Source organism: Agrilus planipennis, unplaced genomic scaffold (genome assembly GCF_000699045.2).
Source record: "Agrilus planipennis isolate EAB-ADULT unplaced genomic scaffold, Apla_2.0 scaffold155, whole genome shotgun sequence".
Lineage (NCBI taxonomy): Eukaryota > Metazoa > Arthropoda > Insecta > Coleoptera > Buprestidae > Agrilus > Agrilus planipennis.
The window spans coordinates 302,328-315,741 of record NW_020439161.1 but is presented as its reverse complement, the minus strand read 5'-3'; the positions used below and the strand labels follow the sequence as shown (position 1 = coordinate 315,741).

Below are 13,414 nucleotides of genomic sequence, written 5' to 3'. Positions count from 1 at the left end.
GTATATGTCCTATATATTACCAATATTGGCTATAAATTGCCAATATTGGGCCCATATACAATATTGTACCAATATAGAATAAATATTGGGCCAATGTCGTGTGCTACTGGGGCGTTTACTAGTACCTCTATCTGTCTGTATTTCACAGCTTTTTTTTTTGTTTTCGTGGAAGAGGGGAAATCTTCAAAAGGCAGCCAGCGACCCAGCTGTCCATACGACTGGTTAGTGTCGGATTCCCGAGGAAGGTGTCCTCGGACCTATCGACTAAAACTCCTCTACCTCGGGCCGTTACAGGACCTATCAATTCAGGTCCTCTTCAGCCGTGTGTATTATGCGTTCGATAATTTTGTATTTAGTGGTTATGGGTGTGTGTGAGTGTTACTGTAGGAGGATGGGTAGGTTTTCTAGGTAATCGAGGAATTCGTCAGGAAGGTCGGAAGTGATTGCCATTAGTTTGGGAAGGGGATTTTGTTTTTGGGTTAGTCTGTGATTCTTCGGGGTTTGTGAGATAGGGTTTTTGTTGTGATGGGAATTTCATTGTCGATGACTCGTTTGGTGAATTTGGTTTGTATGATGTTGATACATGAAGGAATCGGTGTGATTTTAGAGTAAGGTATTGTGCTTCCTCGCCATCTTGTTTATACACCTACCTAAACCAGCGCACAGCCGAAACTATTGGATCAATTTGAATGAATCTTTGAGAGCATGTTTTGACTGTTACATCTTAAAGAAAGTATTTTACTAAAATCATATTTTAGAGGGTTGAAATAGAGCAAAAGGATTCATAAAAATCTCAAATATGATGGATCAAGATGTCATTCGAGAGTTAATGAAATTCTATGGGTGACGTATGTTCTTCAATTTTTAGCAGACTCCTAGTGTTACAATGATTACCACAAATACTGCTGATGATGTGATGGCGGACATGAGATTTCTCGTAAAATAGTTCTTTGGACTTACTGCCTTGAGTGAATAGCATACTTTTTTGACTTACCTCATTGAGTAGGGTGTCTTTAGTTGTGCCTCCTAAAATTCAATTGAGAACCTAGGACAATTTGCTTTTAACTTTAACTCTTCAGTGTCTTCAGTCATAGTTTCTTCTAGAATCGTTATCAATGATAAACATCTTTAGGAAAGTACTTACCTTACGAGTGAAATGAACTTCATTCCCCCCCCCCCCTTCCCTTTTCACAATAAATGTCGCAAAAGTGTACCGAAGTTTTGAAGTTCATATATGATCGCAATGCAACAATTTTATATGATGGAGTAACTATTTGGCTTCTTATTTTAAACAATTTCCTGTTTCTACATTTGAATAAAGTCGTTATTTTCGTACTTAATAAACTACCATTTCAATTAAAATTTCTATTCCTCTGAAATATGTATAATGCTAGATGTAATTATAATTCCTTTCAGCTTGGCATACTTCTCACTTCTCAATATGCCATTTCAAATAAACTTATTTTTGAGACTAATCCGATACGCATGTTGGCAATGGTTTTCGAAAAGCCTAAATTAAAATTCAATAAATGTCCATGGATAAATAGACGTAGTTGTAGAATGTAGAACACTTGAGTGTTGACTATGATACGATCGGTGATGCTGCCTAGCCCATTTGATATTCCAGCGGCGAACGCAGCGATTTGGTTTTGCGAATTGTTATGAGCTTCGCGGTCGCGCCACGGTGCAGTCAGTTGTTAGCAACGCTTTCTTGACCTTAATCGCCAGTTAATAATTCCGCGTAGATTAGACAAACCGCGACTACATCTGTCCATCCAATTAAGTCAGAATAAGTTATTTTTATCAGGCATAACGGTCTGCTTGATGTTAATAAATCGAATTTTAAATGCAGGCAACGGGCCTGTCAATCAGTATGTCCACACATCAGCGTGAAATATCGCAGGTTGTGAACACATGAAATGCACCAACAATTTTCTTGGTTTCAAATACAACCAAGGAAAATACATGCACATACAAAACGTTGAAAAGAGTACCCTAAATAGTACTTTATTATTGGTTGGCTGTCGTGTACGTTAACGTATTAGTGTTAACTTATGGAAGCTGAATCCATTAGAAGATCAAAAAGAGAGAATTATTTTGTGCTTTATTTCTATGTAAGCATTACTTTTTCAGTTCGGTAGCGAATTTGTAATATATATGTATACCTGGTATGCAAAGGAAGAAAAATATAAGAAGTCAGATATGTCAGGAAGGAGCAGTAGGGATATAAAGCAGAGGATAGCGCAGGGTCGAGTCGCCTTCAATAAAAGAAAGTCACTTCTATGCTCGCAACGGTTAATTTAGAAATTCGAAAAAGGTTGTTAAAGATGAACGTTTGGAGCACGGCGCTGCACGGGTGCGAAACATGGACAGTGGGCACTTCGGAAAAGAAAAAGTTAGAAATGTGGTGTTACAGGCGAATGATGAGGATACCGTGGATAGAGAAGGTTATAAATAGGGTTGCCACCCGTACTTTATTATAAAGTATTGTACTCTATTTCGACTGTGCGTACGTTATACTTTACAAGACACATAAAGTACGCAAAAATACTTTATTTAAGGCCTTAAGTAAACATCGTAATTTTGTAAGCGATTATTCGAAATTCAGAGTATTTTTACATCAATAATATTGCACAGAAAAATGGTAAGCCATATTTACGGAACAACCTGATTTCCCAAATCTGTTCAAGGTAGTGTCACTTTTGCTGTCCGTTCCGGCCACTTCAGCATTTACAGAAAGAGTATTCCCTGTTATGAACGCAAAGTAGCGGGAGGGCAGGAATAAAGCTTCATTAAAACTAATTACAAATGAACTTTTAGTTTACTTAATTCTTTGTTTGCCATGTTTAGAGGCTTATTAATGTATTTAAGAGCGACAGCAATTTGTTACTGACTGCTAGGTGTAACAAAAAATATGTTTTTAAAAACAAAAAATAAAATACTTTATTTTTATGCTGAGTACTTTTTTTTATCCTTTTAGTCGAGAAATACTTTATGTAAAGCCTGAAAAGGTGGCAACCGTAGTTATAAATGAAGAGGTATTAGAGAGAATAGGAGAACAGAGGACTTATGGAAGTCAATAAGAAATAGGCGAGATACAGGTCTGACGAAGGAAGCTGGCGAGCGATCGTGCAGGTACTTGCCCATTTTTGACGTATTTGAGTAAGTCACTTGTAACAGATACACAAATAAGCTTTAAGTAGGCGCAAATTATAGTATTAATACAGATAGGACAGTAGCGTACTAGAAAATAATGTAAAAACATGACTTATCAAAAAGAAAAAAATAACCTATTGATTTTGTTTTATAGTTAGTTTTCACATTCACTCTCATCATGGAAATCTCTATCACTGTCACCAACATCAACAATTAGTTCTTCTGTTTGTCTGTCTATTACTTGCTCACTGATCCCTATTTTTAAATATTTAATCGACGCCCCTGATAGGAATACTGAAGAATGAGGGCTGCAATCTTTATACCTAAAACTGCCTACTTTTGCTACCGCGCATCCACGCCATTTTAAAATTTCCGCCTATTCCAGCGTCAGGCCTGTAGGTTGGTAGGGCATCTTCTCAGGAATGAAGGTTAAGTCAGAGACATATTAGAGGCAGAAACGGTAGGAGGGGTAGAGGTAGACCCAGATTAGTGTACTGTTCGCAAATAGTTAAGTGTATGGGTTGTTGTAGCTTTAGGGAAATGCGAAGTTTAGCTCAGGATAGGAAAGAGTGGAGGTACGTGTCCAACCAGTCTTAGGACTGACGACTTTATGATGATGATGTTTACCTTGGTAGGGCTCAGACTACGTCCATTAGTTCAAATAAGGACGGAAATGAGGTTAACCATAACCTAACTCTTAAGAGGTACCTAGTAATTAATAAGAAGAAAAAAGATATTATGCACTTCTTGAAAATTAGATAATAGTTACGTACATAGTTTATGTTGTTTGATTCTCATTAATTATGCATAATAATTAAACTGAAACCATGATAAACATTTGTCACATGAATATCTGCTTTTGCAAAGTGCCGAAGTTATCAAAACGAAATAGACAGATTAGAAATTCGAGTGTTAATTGGACATTGTTGAATAAATACGGGCTTTGATTTAATTATTTAATGATAACTGATTTATTAATTTTTAATCATGCAATTAATGAACTAAACCTTGACACGAATAATAAGAAATGCAATCTTTATTGCACAAACCGTAATATCTTTTATTTATTATAATGCGAAATAATTCACATAAACGTTTAAGTTTGTTCATTATGAAACAGCAACACAAAATATCTGTTATCTTTTCTATTGTCTTAAGTTACAATGCACTACAGGATAATCCATATACCATTATATGGAATCATTCATAAATTAGGTAAGCAGAGCAGAGGAAGAAGATTCATTCAAATCGTATGAAGTTTTACTTTGAAACCTATAAGCTAAAATAATTCCTGAAGGTAGTTTAATATTTTGGTTTCTAACATCTTCAGATGTATTTAGTTTGGAGTATTTAGTACAATAATTTGATTTTGACAAAACATATATTACGACCAAAGCCGTAGAGATAGCAAAGATAGAGTGTGCAAGTCTGTCACAAATGTGTCTCTAAATAAAACACGGAAATAAAGAAACGCTATTCTCGATTGCATTCGATCTCATTCAGCGCACGGCGACCCCTACCTGTTTCTCCTAGGAGATGATCAATATCCCTTGCAACGCTCTATCAATTTAATCACGAGGCAGGGACCTATCTAATCCTTACCAAGTTTGGTAGGAATTAGGTAGGTCTTCACCATCAACATGCTGTTTGTAACCATAATTATTTAGACGGTTGGGCAGATAGGAAGATTTTCCGCCTGGGGCTTCCGGGCTCACCGTAGTTCCAGTCTTCATCACTGGTCAGAATTTCAAACGACGAATGCCACTCAGTCCGATTACATGCACTCCTGCACTAATAAGTCGTTTCAGGGTCATGCGATTGTCACCTTCCCCTGACCCTATGGCCTATCTTTCATATCGACCTTGACTCGCCCCTTTGTTTCGTTAATCCCTATCACATATCTTTTACTAAGGCTATGACCTTTTCCGTTAGTTTAAATTTTTGACTGAATAAATTTCGCCGAAAATAACGGTTGTATCTTAAACTAATTACTTGGATTTAGCCTAAACAACGCATATCACTACATAAACTATCAATACGCTTAATACTAACCGAGCGGCATAACCTCCAGCCACCATCATTGTTTAACACTCGAGAGAACACCGACTCGATTCCGGATCCGTCTGCTCTACTCCAAGTTTTTCTGGGGTTTCCATGGTTCACTTATAGACAATTTTTGTATACAATATTTCTGTCTTCACTTTACCCGTCTCATTCCAACCAACACCTTCCCGTTCTCACGACTCCTAAAAGGAGATCAAATAGGACCTTCCGGACTATGCCGAAGAGACAGCTCGCCCACCAGCATTAGTAGTTGGAAGGAATGAAATAGCCAAAAGTAAATGCCAAACTCTCAACATCTCTACATTATAGCTTAGCATTCGGGATGTCACCGGTTCACTGTCACTTCCATCTGCCCTGTGTGCTGATATTATCTTCAGGGTGGCTTCTAGCACAACAATACAATAAATGTTACCTTTGATTTGTGTACTTAGGTATTTCCCTGTTATCGCACAAACCACTTTAATTAACACTACTGAACCCTTAGCTGGACGCTGCAAAACGATTTCGAATATCTCGAAGCTCCCCTATCATCTGCACGTGGCAGGCGATCAATTCATTCTCACACCCATGATAATTACATAGAGATAAATATGTATGACTCGTTACACTTGGTTCAAATTTTCTCTAATTTCTTTGCACATTCCACATATAATATCTTATTTCTCTTTCGTCCTCATGTGGTCCACCCACTCATTTCCACATTTTCTAAAGGAAGGCTGCAGCCTTCCCCCCTTGACATAAGTATGATAACGTACTACTACACTCACTTACCAGGCTACATCACCATCACATCATTTATTTACTATTTATAGGTAGAGCAATATACATATTTATAACCAGTGCTCCTAGTCATTAACCTGGTCCGGCACATTACGAAGTTGCTTATGTCACACATCTGGCGATTTGGCTATCGCGTGTCGCTAGCTTCGGTTACCAATGTCAGGCGCCTCACAAACCCCTATCAGTTCCACCCCAAGCACGGAGAGTCCCACTGTTTTTCATCTCGTGCTTGGCATTTCTCTACTTTTTACTCTAACTGTATTATGTGTTTATAATTAATTGGTAGTTGTTGATGTTTTAATTGTGACAGTGACATTGCAGAGATTATTTGAGCATTTGTTATTGTTGAAAATTATTAAAAACTTGTCGGAGTGAGGCTATTTCTAAAGATGCAATGAAAGCTATCCATTGAATTTCATCATGTAGAGGTCAAAAACATTTAATTTTTGGAAAACTTAATTACAAAATGTACAGTGTCCTTCTAGCAGAACCGATATAGTTTTGTTGAGTACTTTGAATCTGTTCGGTGTCGATGTGTATATATGTATATTCTTTTTTATAGTTAATTTAGTTTGTATTTTTTTTGTATATATCTATACATTGTAATTCTATATAACTTCAAATTTTGTGTTGCAAACAGCTTTGGGCCTCTTTATTATACCTTTCAGGTAGGTACCAAATGTTGGGAAAGTCCGAGTTCCCAACTACGTCACGCCGGACTTTCTCTGGGTACCTGAAGGGTGCATAGCAACAATAGTAGCGTTGACCAAGGGGTCTGTTTNCGCCACTTAAATAAGGGTTGCAAGTAGAGTCGAGTGGGAGACAAGAAAGGGTTCGTTTTGCACATGTGGGGGTTATTGAGGATACTTGACTGAAAAGAGTCGTAGTCGTAGTGGTCGACGCTTTTACTGCGTAGACATGTTCAATTTTGTGCGTAAGGTTGCCATCTCATTTGCATCAACACTTTGCCTTATACGAAGAGAGAAATAAACGTTTTTACCTTTAAAATATAAATAAAAGCGTAACGTCTTATTTGAACCTCATCAGCACTCTGTATGTAGTTCCGACAGCACACAGATGAATTTACTTGTATAATACTTACATACTAGACATTTAGACTTGTTTGGTGTTGTGTGTTTTGTATATTACTGTACATATTTCTTAAGTAGTTTTTCTGAATATTTTATTTTATTAGGTCTATAGTGTAGGATAAATTCAAAGTAGTTGTTAAGTAAACATCTGCTACCAACCATAAATTTATGATATTGGCGGAAATATCGAATTTATTGGGGTTCGGTATTTCACCGAAGACAAGACCAGTAAGGTCAGTTACCTACCCCAAAGATGTCTGTTTAGGGCGTGTAAATACTGAAATTTGAAAACATGAAAAGCATTCGATTCAACAATTCAAACAATTACCAATAACACCCAATATATGTACAACAACCAAATTGATTATACAATTTATTAAGCTAGTGTTTATCGATAGTTTAATATTAAATTAAGTGTATTATAGTGTAAATAAAAAACAATTAGTAAGGAGAATACAGTTCATTTTATTCGAAGTGGTAATAACCAAAAGAAACGAAAGGCGGGATACCGCCATATACATCGCCAACAGATTACAACAAACACATCAAACAGAATCCTCCTCATTGAATGGAAATTGTATTTTAAGCTTTCGCTGCACCTTTTTTTCACATATTTTTTGAGCGTAGCCATTAATATTAACTATATTACATTCCAAACATATGGAAGGCATTTTCTTTGAATAATTGAAGATCTTCACACATTCTTTTGTAACGTATACTTTTTCTAAGATACTTTACAATACTCAGAGGTATTTTTAATTTTTTGTAAATAAAAGAGAAAGAACTAAATAATAAGGATGTAATGTACTTGTTCCAGCGGTTCACGTTAAACACGCCACTTAAATAAGGGTTGCAAGTAGAGTCGAGTGGGAGACAAGAAAGGGTTCGTTTTGCACATGTGGGGGTTATTGAGGATACTTGACTGAAAAGAGTCGTAGTCGTAGTGGTCGACGCTTTTACTGCGTAGACATGTTCAATTTTGTGCGTAAGGTTGCCATCTCATTTGCATCAACACTTTGCCTTATACGAAGAGAGAAATAAACGTTTTTACCTTTAAAATATAAATAAAAGCGTAACGTCTTATTTGAACCTCATCAGCACTCTGTATGTAGTTCCGACAGCACACAGATGAATTTACTTGTATAATACTTACATACTAGACATTTAGACTTGTTTGGTGTTGTGTGTTTTGTATATTACTGTACATATTTCTTAAGTAGTTTTTCTGAATATTTTATTTTATTAGGTCTATAGTGTAGGATAAATTCAAAGTAGTTGTTAAGTAAACATCTGCGACCAACCATAAATTTATGATATTGGCGGAAATACCGAATTTATTGGGGTTCGGTATTTCACCGAAGACAAGACCAGTAAGGTCAATTACCTACCCCAAGAGATGCCTGTTTTGGGCGTGTCGCTTTCGTCAATACCTAATATAAATACTGAAATTTGAAAAAATGAAACGCATTCGATTCATATCAATTCGATTTATATCTATTCATATCCAACCATCAATTCGATTCATTCAATTCATTCAATTCGATTCATATTCAACAATTCAAACAATTACCAATAAAACCCAATATATGTATACAACCAAATAGATNCGTAGAGTGGTTCGATAATTCGTAAACGTGTCTGGAGGTTAATTAATTCTCTTCCTGTTTCAATAGATTCAAGATATGACAAAGCAAGTTAAGGTAGCCTTTACATGTCCACGTTGAAGAGTGAGTTGTTTGAGTTCTGCCATTATTGACGTCACCAAACGCAAATCAAAACTTACAGTTTGCTGATAGGGTCCTTAGCTTGAATCCCTATTTTTATCGTCCGTTGTATTCGTATGTCCCCTAGGTACTCTGGAACGTCACAGGATAGGTTGAGGTCACCACGTCGATCGGCGGTTCACGGAAAAGAGCTCTGAAGCGTCACACAAAACTGTTCGATATAGTCTCAAATGATAAAAGTTCACAATCACACTAATTTTCCGTAACAAATTACTTAGAGCTGAAGTTCATAAAAGTACAACTCGCCAATTCACAAACTGCAATCCGTGATTCGTAATCTGTAGTTTGTAATTCACAATTCTAAATCCGGCTCGAAGGACCAATGTTAATGCTGGGGTTTAGAAAAAATACTTCTTTACCAACACTTGATCTTAGTTTATTTAAAAACTAATTCGAAAACAAATAACAAACAAATTATACTAAATTAAACTACTGAATATGAATAAAATATTGTTCTTATTTGGTTAAGTTACTGAAAGGTTCTGTATTGTTCAAGTTACTGATAAGTTCTGTGTAAATTTATTGTAAAAGAGAATACTGATGCTTGATGGGCGTGTTCAAAAAGTTAAGGTTCAATAATTTTGGAATGTAACGTATAGTAGTAGGGAGGAACAACTGACCTGTTCTAAGAATGTGAGTACGTGTACTTTCCAGGGTAGTGGACCTGTACGTACACGTTTTCAGACCGTTTCCTAGATAAGTTAATGAATGGATTTTCCCATCGTTAATTCGAAGCACAATTACAAATACATTCTAAAGCATAAAATCTACCTACAATAATTAAATATTCCAAACAACCTATCTTACAAATTTTCTGTTTCTATACCTGGCTTTAACACTCGAAACAGTCAGAAAAGTCCTTTTTGGTATGACCTCCAAAGCTTTCGTAGATTTGGCTTGTATTTTCTCAACTTAGTCGAAAAGGTATCCACGGAGTGATCATTTCAGTTTAGGGAATAGCCGGAAATCATTTGGTGTTGAATTAGACGAATGTGGTGGTTATGGCACGATGTGAGTTGAATTTTTGACGAAATGGTCTCTAATTATTTATCAGTGCTGTGTAAACCGGTATATTATCATAATGCAACACCAAGACCAATTCCTATCCTGAGCTAATCTTCGCATTTCCCTAAAACTAGAACAACCCACATCCTTAACCTTACGAACAGCAATCTAATCTAGGTCTACCTCTACCCTTCCTAACTCTCGTTTCTGCCACTAATATATCTCTGACTAGACCTTCATGCCTGAGAAGGCGTCCTACAAATCTGTCTCGCCTATTTCTTATTGATTTCCATAGAGTCATCTATTTGCCTATTCGTTCTAATATCTCTTCATTTTAACCTTCTCTATCCACAGTATCCTCATCATTCGCTTGTAACACCCCATTTCGAACGCTTCTAACATTTGCTTCTCCGCCGCGCCTACTTTAACAACCTTTATGTTCCTTCTCTAATCTATCTCCTAATTTATGGCCTGTGTATAGGTTCTCTAAATACTTTTTTCATCTATCTGCCTTTTCCTCATTTTCTATCAAAATGGCCCCTGCCTCGTTTCTTATATAAGTACTACTGTACTCTACTTCTCTAAAATTCCTTTTAATTATATTATAAGCCTCATCGGTTTTACCTACTTCAAACTTTTCTTCTACATCTTTACACCTCCTATCAATCAACTGTTCTTTAGCTGCCCTACACTTCCTAATTATTTCCCACTTTAAAGCCCTCTATCTTTTTTACCCTTCTTCGTCTGCCCAGTTTATTTCCGCCTTTCTTCTATTAATCCTACAATCTCATTTGTTATCCAGGGTTTCTTACTTTCATTTTGTTTAAGGCCTAGTAACTCTGTAGGTGGTGACTCTCTATCTCTATGTCCCTGTCATTCGTTTCTCCCACCACCTTTAGTATTTTGCCTATCCTTGTACCTAGCGTATCACACGTTTCGTTACATTTTGTTTTTACTTCTCTATCTCTACTAAATTGTCGAACATGAATTCAGTTCAAAATATAATCGTAATAGTGTCCTCATCCGATCTGAAGGGCGATCTTTTAATTGCAGCCAGAAAGATTTGAAACGTACCTACCTCTTATAACTACAGATTCAGCTTAGGGTAAAGAAGTATGGACAGGGTGTTTNCTGGGTTTAGAAAAAATACTTCTTTACCAACACTTGATCATAGTTTATTTAAAAACTAATTCGAAAACAAATAACAAACAAGTTATACTAAATTAAACTACTGAATATGAATAAAATATTGTTCTTATTTGGTTAAGTTACTGAAAGGTTCTGTATTGTTCAAGTTACTGATAAGTTCTGTGTAAATTTATTGTAAAAGAGAATACTGATGCTTGATGGGCGTGTTCAAAAAGTTAAGGTTCAATAATTTTGGAATGTAACGTATAGTAGTAGGGAGGAACAACTGACCTGTTCTAAGAATGTGAGTACGTGTACTTTCCAGGGTAGTGGACCTGTACGTACACGTTTTCAGACCGTTTCCTAGATAAGTGAATGATTGGATTTTCCCATCGTTAGTTCGAATTACAACCCCATAACAATTACAATTACAAATACATTCCAAAGCATAAAATCTATCTATAAATCATTAAATATTCCAAACAACCTATCTTACAAATTTTCTGTTTCTATACCCGGCTTTAACAGCAAGGGAAGAAAAAGTAGGGAAAGAGCGAATAGAAGAAGTGATTGATTTTAGGTATCTAGGAAGACAGATAAGTTAAGACGGAAGGAGTGGTAGGGATATAAAGCAGAGGATAGCGCAGGGTTGAGTCGCCTTCAATAAAAGTAAGTCACTTCTATGCTCGCGAACGGTTAATTTAGAAATTCTAAAAGGGTTGTTAAAGGTGTATGTTTGGAGCGCGGCGCTGTACGGGTGCGAAATATGGACGGTGGGCGCTGCGGAAAAGAAAAGATTGTCGTGTTACAGACGAATAATGAGGATACTATGGATACAGGTTAGAAATGACAAGGTATTAGAAAGAATAAGAGAACAGAGGACTCAATAGTAGTCGATAAAAGAAATAGGCGAGATAGGTTGGTAGGACACCTTCTCAGGCATGAAGGTCTAATCAGAGACATATTAGAGGCAGAAACGGAAGTTAGGAGGGGTAGAGGTAGATCTAGATTAGATTACTGTTCGCAAATAGTTAAGGATGTGGGTTGTTCTAGTTTCAAAGAAATGCGAAGATTAGCTCAGAATAGGAAAGAGTGAAGGTGCGTGTCCAACCAGTCTTAAGACCTTATGATGATGATGATATTATTTTTATTTATACCAGGTAGACATGTTATTTTTGGAAATACTATTGTGATAATTGTCGAAATTGCTAGTTTAAACAAATAAAAATACCGCTTTCATTAATACGTACACCACGATCTTTGATTTGCAACTTTCATCTTGTTTTCTTTGAAGTATTATGGAGTTAAAAGGCCTTTATCTGTAGATCAGTTAAAATATTTATTTGTCTTTAACACGAATGACTCAAAGCGGTTTACAATTTCTAAGTACAACTAAAGCTCGAAGAAAGCGTGAAATGTGTTATATTAATAAATAATAAGCACAAAATAACTGAAATGTTTAAAGGGGAGTTTCCATTTACGTTATCATTAAATGCATTAGACATGTCTTTTCATGGCATCTTTTTGGTACTTGATGAAAAGTAATCTAAATTATAAGAAATTTACAATATAATTTCGTACATATTCTGAAATGTTGCGACATAAACATAACAAATAGTAGGTACCTATGTCCACGTGAACAAAATAGACTAACAGGCTCTTTAATTTGTTTTTATCACTGTTGCACGACTTTTCATACCTTTTTGTTTGTTAACGATACAATTTCGTGGACATATAAATATGATTAATGGTAAACATACGCTGCGACATCTGTGGTCAGAGTTATGGTAGTACTAAGGCGCTCGGGGTACTGCCAATATGACAGGCGGGTTGAAAAGTTCGTAGGCTAGCATAGAAAAAAATATTTTTTTTGATAGAATTTGATTTTATTATTCAATATAGTTCCCTTCGAGGGCTATGCAACGATTATAGCGGTCATACATTTTTTCGATACCAAATTTATAATACGATTTGTCTTTAGCCTCAAAATAGGCTTCAGTTTCGGCGATTACCTCTTCATCGGTGCGAAATTTCTGTTCAGCGAGCATCCTCTTGAGATCTGAGAACAGAAAAAAGTCGCTGGGGGCCAGATCTGGAGAGTACGGTAGATGCGGAAGCAATTCGAAGCGCAATTCATGGAATTTTGCCGTCGATTTCATTGATTTGTGACACGGTGCATTGTCTTGATGAACCAGCACTTTCTTTTTCAAACAACAAAAGTTCTTTCACTAAAAATGCTATAACTCAGATAATAATAGTCCAACAGCTGTCAAATTTATGCACGTGTCTTTTGAAGGTTAAGGCTAACTAAAAATCATATGGATTTGATACTAGTAGAGCCATATATGGGTCAGCCTACGAACTTTTCAGCCCGCCCTTGTACATATAGCAGGTAGATTACAGCCT

At 36.3% G+C, this 13,414-nt stretch overlaps 1 protein-coding gene across 1 annotated transcript in view; it reads left to right on the top strand.

The window, feature by feature from the left end:
* The window catches only part of LOC108737480, a 120,871-nt gene that overhangs the window by 34,662 nt on the left and 72,795 nt on the right, over positions 1-13,414 (top strand). The gene's annotated exons all lie outside the window — the stretch shown is intronic.